Source organism: Marmota monax, unplaced genomic scaffold, assembly GCF_021218885.2.
Source record: "Marmota monax isolate L192 unplaced genomic scaffold, Marmota_monax_Labrador192_F-V1.1 WCK01_AAM20220418_F8-fsc00014, whole genome shotgun sequence".
Taxonomy (NCBI): domain Eukaryota; kingdom Metazoa; phylum Chordata; class Mammalia; order Rodentia; family Sciuridae; genus Marmota; species Marmota monax.
Genome location: NW_026695222.1, coordinates 11,812,389 through 11,821,174, shown reverse-complemented (window position 1 = coordinate 11,821,174; position 8,786 = coordinate 11,812,389). Strand labels below are relative to the sequence as shown.

The window sequence follows — 8,786 nt, the reverse complement described above, 5'->3', positions numbered from 1 at the left end:
GCATTCTGTATGCCTTTTCTTTTTTTTTTTTTTTACCCTGTACCACTGGCTAGAACACTTAATATGATGTTGGATAGGAATAGTGAGACTACTTTGCATTGTTCCCAGTCTTAGAAGATAAGTATTAATTATTTCACTGCAGAATATGATGTGAACTATATTTTTGTGTATAGTTTTTGTTTGTGTGTTTTTAGTGGGGAGTAATTTGAATCAATCAGATTGAGGATTGTATTAGTCTGCTTTCTATTGCTGTAACAATGATGCTGGGTACTTAAAAAGAAAAGAGGCATATTTAGCTCACAGCTTTAGAGGGTAGAGGTCCGAGATGAGGCAGTCATATCTGTTTGGCCTCTGGCGAGGGCCTCCTTAACTACATCACAGCATGGAGAATGGCATTATGGCTGGTGTATATGCCCGAAGGAGAGCTCATGTGGTCATCAGGAAGCAAGGGCAACCCAGCGTCCATACTTGCTCTTTTTAGAACAATTTGCTAGCTGCCTGAACTAGCCATGATCTGTGCTCACAGTAACTTAACCACTGTCCATCTTTTAGAAGTTCTGTCGCCTCAGTACTGCCATGCTGAGGACTGACCTTCCAGCCCATGAACTTTTGGGAGGCATCTGAATCATAGCAAAGACATTCCTTTCTATTCCTAGGTTGCCGAGAGATTTTATTATGAGTGGATACTGAATTTTGTCCAGTGCTTTCCCTTATTAGTTAGTTGGATCATGAGTTTTTTTTTTTTTTTTTTTTCTTTTCTGGCTGTTAATATTGTAGTATACACTGATGGACTTCTAAATTTTTAACCCATTTTGTATTTCCCGAATAAACTCCACTGGTCATGGTGTACTCTTCATTTTATGTATGCTGTATTTGATTTGCTAATAAACTCTTAACAGCTTTATTTAGATATAACTCACATACCATAAAATCAACCCTTTTCAAGTATTCAATTCTGTGGTTTTTAGTATATTCACAGTGTTATGCAACTACAACCATTATTTTCTAATTTTAAAACACTTTCATCACCCCAATTAGAAACTTCATACTCATTAGTAATAACTACCAGTTCCCTTCTTCACCCTCCACAGGTCTTGGCAACCACTAATCCACTTTCTGTCTCTAAGAATTTGGCTATTTTATACATTTACATAAATGGAATCATACAATATTAACTTTCATGCATTGTACCTGGCTTCTTTCATTTTCAAGGTTTATCCATGTTGTAGGACATGCCTTTTTTGGGGCAGGGGGCAGGTTACCAGGGATTGAACTCAGGGGCACTCAACCACTGAGCCACATCCCCAGCCCTTTTTTGTATTTTACTTAGAGACAGGGTCTCACTGAGTTGCTTAGCGCCTTGCTTTTGCTGAGGCTGGCTTTGAACTTGCAATCCTCCTGTCTCAGCCTCCTGAGCTGCCGGGATCATAGGCATGTACTACCTCTTGGCCATACCTTTTATTTATTTCTTTTAGTGCCTAAATAATATTCCATTGGATGGGTATACCACATTTTATTTGTCCAGTCATCAGTTGATGGACATGTGGGTTGTTTTCATTTTTGACTATTATGAATTATGCTGCTATCAACATTAGTGCATACATTTTTGTGTATGTGTATTTTGATTTTTCTTGAGTATGTAGATAGTAGTATATATAAATGCTGTGATATAAGTTTATATTTAAAATTTTAAGGAACTATATTAAATTGTTTTTCAAAGAGCAACACCATTTTACATACCTACCAGCAATGTATGAGAATTTCAGTTTCTCTATATCCTCATCAAAACTTGTTATTATCCCTCATTTTTATTATGGCCATAGCAGTGAGTGTGAAGTGGTATCTTACAATTTTGACTTGCATTTCTTTAATGATGCTGAACATCTTTTTCATGTGGATTTGATAATATATTATTGAGGGGTTTTGTTCAAAGACATAATCATTTTTTTTTTTTTTTAATCTTTCTCTGGTTTGGGTAGCACAAAATGCTTGGAAAGTGTTTCCTCCTATTCTCATGCTCTGGAAAAGACTGGAGATTTGTGTTATTTCTTCTTTCAATGTTTGGTAGAATTCACACCATAAAACCACCTGGATCTGGAGATTCATATTTTGGAAGGGTTCAAACTAAAAATTGATTTTTTATATAGTTGTAAAACTATCAGTCGTCTATTTCATTTTGGGAGTGTTTGGTAATTTGTGGTTTCAAAGAATCATTCTGTTTCATCTACATTGGTGAGTCTGTGTATGCAGAGTTGTTTCAAGTATTCCCTTATTATTCTTTTACTTTCTATGAGATCCATAGTAATAACCACCCTTTCATTCCAGAGGTGTTAATTTATGTCTTCTCTCTCTCTCTCCCTACCTCTCTCTCTCTCTGTTTTTCCAGTTGCTCTACAGGCTTGAAATTCATTGGTCTTTTCAAAGAATGTTGTTTTGGATTTTTTGTTCATTCGTTTTTTTTTGGTGCCGGGATTGAACTTGGGGCACTTAAACACTCAGCCACATCCCGAGACCTTTTTGTATTTTATTTAGAGACAGGGCCTTGCTAAGTTACTGAGGCTGGCTTTGAACTCATGATCCTCCTGCCTCAGCCTCCCAAGCCCCTGGGATTACAGGTGTGCACCATAATACCCAGCCTTCTTGGGCTGGGGATATAGCTCAGTTGGTAGAGTGCTTGCTTCACATGCACAAAGCCTTGGCTTCAATCCCCAGCACCACAGGTAAAAACGACAGCAGCAACAACAAAACACTTCTGTTTTGGATTCATCTTCTGTTTTGTTTTTCTATTTTCAATTTCATTGATTTTGCTCCTGTATTTATTATTTTTCTTCCCCCTTTGGCTTGCTCTGAATTTCTTTTGCTCTTATCTTTCTAGTTTTATTAAGGTGGAAGTATAGATAATTTGTGCTCTTCCTTCTTTTTTGGGGGGTGGGGGTACTAGGGATTGAACTCAGGGACACTCAACCTCTGAGCCACATCCCCAGTCCTATTTAGTATTTTACTTAGAGACAGGGTGTCACTGATTTGCTTAGCGCCTCACTAAGTTGCTGGCTTGGAACTCACGATCCTCCTGCCTCAGCCTCCCAAGCTGGTGGAATTATAGGCGTGCACCACTGCACCCAGCTCTCTTCCTTCATTTCTAATGTAAAAACACAAGGCTATTCATTTCCTTCCAAACACTGCTTTAACTGTATCACATATTTTGATATATTGTATTTCTGCTTTTGTTCAGTGAAAAATATTTTCTAATTTCCCGTGAAACTTCCTGTTTGACCTATGAATTATTTAGAAGTATGTTGCTGAATTTCTAAGAGAGATTTTCCTGCAATTTTTCAATAATGAATTTTGTCTAATTCTTTTATGTTCAGAGAACATACTTTAAATGATTTTGATTCTTTTTAACTTAAAGTTTGTTTTATGTACCAGTTTATTATCTATCTTGGTGAATGTCCCATGAGTACTTAAAAAAGAATATATTCTTAATTTTTAGGTGAGCATCAATAAACATCAATTGGACCTCATTGTTAATAGTGTTGTTCAATTCTTATCTTGCTTTTTTCTATTAGTTCTACCAATGACGGAGGACAGGAGTATTTATGTCTCTAGCCTATGATTGTGGGTCTGCTTATTCCTCCTCTCAGTTTTGCTTCATATGTATGAAGCCTTCCAACAGGCACAGACACGTTTACAATTATTGTTGTAAATGGATTATTGAAATGTACAGTTGTTATATCTTCTTGAGTAAGTGACCTTTTTACTTATTGTGTAATGATTATCCTGGTAGTTTTTCCCCTGAAGTCTGTTTTTCTTATATTAATAGTAACTATACTATACTAATAGTATCTATACTCTCTAATAGCGATATCTACTTTCCTTTGATTAGGCTTACATGGCATCTATATATATTTTTTCCAGATTTTACTTTTGGTCTACTTATGTCATCTAATAAAGTCATTTTTATCTATTTTGATAACTCTGTCTTCATTGGTGTGTTTAGATCACTTCATTTAATGAGCTTATTAACATGTTTGGATTTATGTCTGCCATTTTATTTTTTGTTTACCATTTGTCCCCTTTTTTTTTCATGCTTGTTTTCCCTTTTCTTGCTTTCTTTTGAAATATTTGAACTTTTTTTAGAATTGATTTTAATTTATCTGTTGCATTTTTAAAAATATAAATAAAATTTCTAAGAACTGCTCAAGGGATCTCAAAATGCATCCTTAACATCTCATACTCTACCTAGAATTGGTATTTTACCACTTCATGTGGAGTGCAGAAACCTTTCACCATACAGGTTTCTTTATACAGTATATGTCTTATTATTATATCTAAAGACATTAAAACCCATTAAACAATGATACAATTGTTGCTTTCAACCATCTCAACTGTCAAATATATTTTAAAGAATTTAAGGGGAGTGTATATTAGTGTATTTAATAGTATATTAAATTCACTCAGATATTTACCATTTTTTAATGTCTTTGTTTCCTTTTTGGTATTCCATGTTTCGTTTTTGATATAACGACTCAGTTTTTCTTTATCTGAGAAAGTCTTTATTTCACTTTGGTTCCTGAAGGATATCTTTGCCTGGTATGGAATTCTGGTTGATGTCCCCTTTCTTTTGGCAATACATAAAGTTGTTCTATTTTCTCTGGCCCTCTGTAGGTTTCTAATGAGAAATCTGCAACTACTCAAAGCATTATTCTCATATAATTAATGCATCATTTTTCTCTGATTGCTTCCTCAAGACTATGTTCTTGGATTTTAATGTTTAGTAGTACCTGAAATTATGAAATTGTTCTCATTTGGTTCATCTTCTTTGGGGTTCCTTATAAAGTTGGAAACTGGAGCCTTATTTGCTCAGCTCTGCTTTGCTGCCTGCTTCCCACAGTAATTGTCTGCGTCTGGGGCCAGAAAAAGATGCAAACCAGCAGGGGCTCGCTCACCCTCCCTCAGGACCACAGCTACTCTGATTGGAGAAATTTCTTCTCCCTCAGAGTTTTAGGTACCTGTGTGTTCCTGCTACCAAAGGATTACCTGGGGACTGGGATAAGAGAAACGGAAGAAAAGATTTTAAAAGAAAAATGTATTTCCCCCACTTACTCTGAGAATCAGAAGTCTTCTGTCTCGTCCTCAAGTCAGAACCAGGGGGATCATTTGTGAGCTTTCTCTCTGTGGATTCCCGATTTTGGTGTATCTCGAGACTAGCCTGGGAGAGATCAGAGGAAACAAAAATGGTAAATTCACCACTAGCTCAGTAGCTCATCAAATTATGCCTTTCCCCAATTTGCCTGCTAGTATTTTTTTCTTTAGAATCCTCAAGTAGGGGCCTCTTTTATTTTGTTCCGGTTTTATTGCTGTGTTCAGTGGGAGGAGTGTGCTTACCCAGACCTGAAATGAAAATTGCTTTTGAAACTAAAAGAAATGTAACTATTTCCCAATAAATACAAAACCAAGCAAAATTCCTGACTTTTTTGGAATAATTTTATCTTGTTTTATACTTAAAATCCTCACTCATTGCAATTAATATTATAACTAAACACTGATTCTCTTCTCAATTACCTGATTTCCAATGCTCAGGAGAATTCTTTACTAGCTGACACCATTCCAGATGGAAATAATGGGGGTAGAGAAGCTCTCTTGTTTTGGAGATGCTCCTAGTGGAGATTTCTGGGAAATGTAGTCTTCTAATTACCAAGCAAAATAAAACATGGGGGAAAGACAAAAAAATATGTATATATTTGTATAATGAGCTCAGAAATTTTCTCCTGCTAACCATATAGTGATTACATGGCTTCTTTTGGTTTTGTTTCAAGTGTAAAGAAGTCACATATGATTTAGGTGGATGTTCTGACAGATAAAAAATTCCTCTGTTAACCGGTTAATACAGCATTAGGCTTTGTAGACAGCAGGCCTCAATATTTCACATGGCTTTTTCAACTACGATTTCTATTTCTGCTACTATTTCTCTGCCATGTTTTCCCACAGTGACTAGTATAATAGTGACCACCTGATAGGAAGATTCAGTGTAATTGAATAGAAGCGAAAATATAGCTACCGCCAAAAATGTATATGCATTTATTGCAAGACAAGAAAACACACACACACACAAAAGACAAAAACAAAAACAAAACACAAACAAACAAACAAAAACTGCACTTACTGCAGAGTGCTATAGAAAAATATTTGGCTTTGAAAAGTAACAGAAAACTTTAAAATAATGATTTCTTCATGTACATTATAAATATTAGCTATTTCTCACCCAGGTCAATAATGCAGAGTCATGAAGTAAGTCCATGCACTTAGTTTATACATTTTTCTCTTGGAAAAGTCAGCTTGGGGAGGAGAAGACAGGGTACCAAGTTCAGCCTTAACAACAGCAGATACTTAAAGACTTAAGAGACTTCAGACATAAAGACCGCCAGCATGATATCTGAGCATTCTTATGGACAACTAGGTCCTGGAATAATGTGTGCTTGCTGGACTATTCATTCAGTCAGTTCTTATTGAGCACTTATTATGTGTTAGGTGCTGTTCTAGGCACTGGGGATATAGAAAGGGAGGAAAAGTTCCTTCCTCCATGAAGTGTATATTCTAGTGAAACAACTAGTAAGTCAGCTAGCTGGTGATCAAATACAGGGCAAAAGAGTCGGGGAGGAGAGGGTTTGTATTTTATATAGGGTGATCAAGGAAGGCCCACCAAAGGACAGTGACATTTGAGCAGAGACCTGGAGGAAGTGAAGGAGCAAAGAATGGCAAATATAAAAGCCTGGAGGCCTAGCAAGGGAGACAAGACAGTTCATGCCATGAGATAAAGTCGGAGGGGTCAGACAGGGCAGATGGCAGAGGTGACAGAGAAAAGTGTCTGTGAGCAGAGGATGGCTGATCAGATAGGGCTTGTTCAGAAAGAGGGAGCCCCTTCCCACCCACCCCACCCCACTTCCCACCCGCGGAGCAGATGAGGAATCAGGCCCAGAGAGTGAGTTCCTAAAGTTGCATGGCTCAAGTGGACGGGCTAGACATGGAAAGTGGAAATGCAGTTTCCTGGACTTTTTTTTTTTTTTTTAAATCCCTTTGTTGGGGGAAAGAGAAGAGAAAGACCCCAAATGAACATTTTAGGTTGCGAATGCTTTCCTTTATATCAACAATTCACTGTTTTAATCTTTCAAAGGAAAACATGTCGGTCCTCAGAAATTAGTTTCTGCTTATTATTTTCTTCGGAGTCCAAGGGTTGGACCACATTAAATACTCAGACTGGGTCGGGGAGGGAAAAACATTCCTAAAGGCGTTCAGCTCAAATTACTACACAACACGAGCCCACTGCCCGCGAGGGAACGAGATGGGTGTCCTCATCCCAGGTTACAGATGAGAAAGTTGAGGCCCCAGTGGCGAAGGGACTTGCCCAGGGTCAACACGCTTTCCGCCCCGCCCCGCACAGGCTGGTGCGTGGGTGGGAGGGGAGCCCGCCCCCCCCCCCCCCCCCGGCGCGCCGCGTCCCTCCGGGGCCCTGGGGAACCGGAGATCAACTATCTCTTTAAGAAGGAAAGTGAAGACGGGCCGCTTACGCAGCTGCCGGCGAGCCGCGGACTGGCTGGTCCCCTGCATCCACCTCACCCTCCTCCCCTCCCTCCTCCCTCCCGGCAGCCCCAGCCCGGCCAGCACCCGGCCAGCCGCCTCCAGCTGGGGCTCCGGAGAGCGAGTCGGCGGCCCGGGCTGGGCAGCCAAAGCCATGGAAGCCTCGGCAGGTGATGACCAGGACCCCGGGGACCTCCGGGCCCACCGCCCAGCTGCGCCCGCCGCACCCAGGAGTGCCAAGTGCCAGGGGGTGGGGGCGGCGCGGAGCCGCGCACTGGGCCCGCGGCGGGCAGCCGGCGCCCCCAGCCCTCTGTCCGGGGCGGCCCAGCGGTCGGCGGGGGGCTCGGCTGCCCCGGCGTCCCCCGCCCGCGCTCAGCCGCCCCGTGTGTCTCTCTCCCCCGCCGCCGCAGGTCGCTGATCAGGGCCAGGCGGCTGCAGCGGCGACTGCAGAGGCGCTGCGCCAAGCCGGGCCGGAGCGGTGCGGGCGGCGGGACTGCGGAGGGCGAGTGGACTCAGGTAAGGAGGCCGCGGCCGGCGGGAGGGACCGCGCTCCGGCGCCCGGGCCGGGGGCCGCTTGCGACCGCTCGCTGCGACAGAATCCCTCCGAGGGCACCGCGAGAGGGATTAAGCGTGACTCATTCCTGCCCTCCCTTCAGTCCCCTGCATCTTCCTTAGCGCCCCCACCCCAGCCTGAGATTGACTGATGACAGGATGCCGAGCGCAGCCGGGGGTGCCCAAGGTGGGCGACACCCGAGCGCTGCCAGGGAGCGGCCCCCTCCCCGTCCTGTTTGTCTTCCTCTGGTATTTGGCAAACAGGCAGGGTTTCTTTTCTTTTTTTTTTTTTTCCTTCTTGGAGAAGGAGCAAGGGTACTGGGGGTGGGAGAAGGAAGGAACCCCACACCTACTCCAAGGTCAAGTGCCAATGACTGCTTCTTCCCCACCTTTCCCTCCGGGGAGCCTCCGTGCTCTGCAGTGTCTGGAAAAACTGTCCAGGACCCCTACAGTGGGCGATCCGGGCCTCAGTCTCCCTTGAGCTTCCATGGGGTGCCCGCACTCCCCTCCACTCGCCAGCAAGGAGGGGGCTGTTGGCGACACCTACCAGCCTGGGGAGCCCCAGATTCCCGGCCTCAGCCCTGCAGACTCAAGGAGAGGCCTGGTCACATGCTGCCTGTTCCCTGAGCCTTCTCTGCCCATCTGGTGGTGTGGGCTGG

At 42.4% G+C, this 8,786-nt stretch overlaps 1 protein-coding gene across 2 annotated transcripts in view; it reads left to right on the top strand.

Moving 5' to 3' along the window:
• The first annotated feature begins 7,638 nt into the window (after positions 1-7,638).
• Positions 7,639-8,786, top strand: part of Snph (syntaphilin) — a 41,893-nt gene continuing 40,745 nt past the window's right edge. For both annotated transcript variants that reach the window (XM_046433748.2, XM_058575484.1), the window contains exons 1-2: positions 7,639-7,745; positions 7,986-8,091. The gene's annotated coding sequence lies outside the window, so the exon portion shown is untranslated. The remainder of the gene's footprint in view (positions 7,746-7,985; positions 8,092-8,786) is intronic.